General features: G+C 42.2%; 1 protein-coding gene across 1 annotated transcript in view; it reads right to left on the bottom strand.

The window, feature by feature from the left end:
* FBRSL1 (fibrosin like 1) overlaps positions 1-2,167 on the bottom strand; it is a 365,612-nt gene that overhangs the window by 208,808 nt on the left and 154,637 nt on the right. The gene's annotated exons all lie outside the window — the stretch shown is intronic.

Raw genomic sequence — 2,167 nt, 5'->3', positions numbered from 1 at the left:
CCTCTTGCTTTCCCTGCCTTGCCTCTCTTTTTGGCATGCTCATGGAGCCACAGGGAATCTTGCTGAGGCCGGCTAAGTCACATGTTTGCCCTTTAATGAACATTAAAAAGAAAGCAGAATCTCTGCCATTTTGATGTTTCTATTAATACAGGCCACAAGAAAGCTCAGGTTCCTGCTACAAAGATCACAAAAAAAACAAAGGCTTCTGTAGCAGCTGATGCAGAAGGGTTTGATCATATTGCAAAGAAAAGATCAATTATCAGGCAGCACAAAGCACGTGCTCAGTTTAAATTTGTTCAGCACAGCAATTTGGTAAATTTTGCTGTCGCTTTCTGGCATTTCTGAGCTTCGTCTTGAATGACCTTTACTCAAGGATTTATTTTCACTCACTGAACTAAAGATGCTCAGCACAATGGAAAGATGTCTTTGGGAAGTCACTTTATGGGATACATCTTGAGATTAGGAGCTGAAACAGTGACATTCTTTCATAACCCTTTCCTCCCTTCTCTTGGATCCAGCAAAGGGGGAGAACACTTGGGGAATTATAACTTGCTTTTCCACAGATGCCCCACACAGGGACATCTCCTCTGGAGAACAGCAAATGCAGGTGTGCAAAGACCGGGGGAGGCAGGGAGAGGGAAGGCTAACATCCCCAGCACCTCAATTTCAAGTTCAGCTACAAACACATCCCAGCTAAGTCAAACTCCGTCTCTCTAACAGTGATTTGCTGTGTAAAAAGCAACCACCAAACCAAAAATATGACCGTGTTCAGCTGGAGTGACCTTTGCAAGAAATCTAGGGGAAGAGAAAAGAGCAGAATCTTTCCTTCCAAGGGAGGATTGTGAATTGTCTCCCAACTGCACTCCTGAGCGTGAATCAATTTTCTTCCAGTCGATAACTAGCGCAAAGGTTCTAACCTTCATTTGTGCTCCAAATACTCAATCGGGGATGTAGAACACATACCAATTAAGCAATTCAGCTAAAATAAGAAGGCCGTGAACCAACATCGTTGCTGCAGCTGCCCCTGAGGGATCGAGGGTTAGCAGCTTGGGGAAAAGGTAATTTATTGAGCTTAATACTCTGCGAAATGTTCTCATGATAATAAGATTGTAAGATCGTTTTAATATCTGAAGTCATGTTGAAAAGGTCATTTCTCACTTTTTACGCCTACCTAAGTCATGTAAATTAGAGCTACTCAAACAGAGTTGAGGATGTTTGCAGCCTAAGTTTTTCTACGTTTTTGGATGACAGAGAAAAATGTCAGTAATCCCATGTGGTGGACACAACCAGCCAGTGACCATGAGTTTTAGAATAGCAACAGTAATGGAAGCAGCAACTTTTGCTGTGCATTAGGCCATCATTTCATCTTTGACCTAGCTACAGCTATACTATTCAGACTTCTGTCCTCCTTTTAAATGTTGTGATTTGTTAAAAAGTTATTTCAAACACACTACATGTAATCTGAAAGGGGAGGGGAATATAGCTGATGTCTTTGCCAGAAGTTTTATAACCCAGGGAAATGGGACATTGGCAATTTCACAAAGTACTTGCCTCTTTCCCAACATGCCTTTTTCCACAAGAGAATTAACTTCGAGATTCTTTTTTCTTTCCTTTTTTTAAAATGCTTTCGAGGCAGAAACTTTGTAGACTTTGCCTCCACATCTCCCAGCCAACATTCCTAAATCACAACTTGCAGCTGCCCTTGCTATTGCAGCCTCAGAGCCTCCATTTGGCAGAGCACCAGCATCATGCCAGGATGTGATGTTTCTGTGATGTGCACAATTACCCAACAGGGATGGAGCAGAGATCCCCAAATGCATTTCACTAAGGCCCCTGAATCATATTTGAAACCAAGTCTTCAAAATTTATAACAGCATTAGGCTATCTAGGCCCTTAGTTTCATTTATGTTTTGAAGCTTCAAATCCATCACACAATGGAGCTAAACGAGGGCATTATTCAGAGCAGTAATGCACTTGATCCCATGGAGGCTAAATGATAGAAATCCCATCCTGCTCTCCTCTTTTATTTTCCAGCATCTCCTTTCCTCCTCATCTTTCAGCCCCAACTCTTGTCCTTTACACAGCCACTATAAAAAACAACCCTCCCAGGAAAACCTCCCTTGCCACCCCCCCTTCCTAATAATTTTTCCATCTCCTTTCTGCTGAA

Source organism: Geospiza fortis, unplaced genomic scaffold, assembly GCF_000277835.1.
Source record: "Geospiza fortis unplaced genomic scaffold, GeoFor_1.0 scaffold408, whole genome shotgun sequence".
Taxonomy (NCBI): Eukaryota; Metazoa; Chordata; class Aves; order Passeriformes; family Thraupidae; genus Geospiza; species Geospiza fortis.
This window is presented reverse-complemented; position numbering and strand designations above follow the sequence as displayed.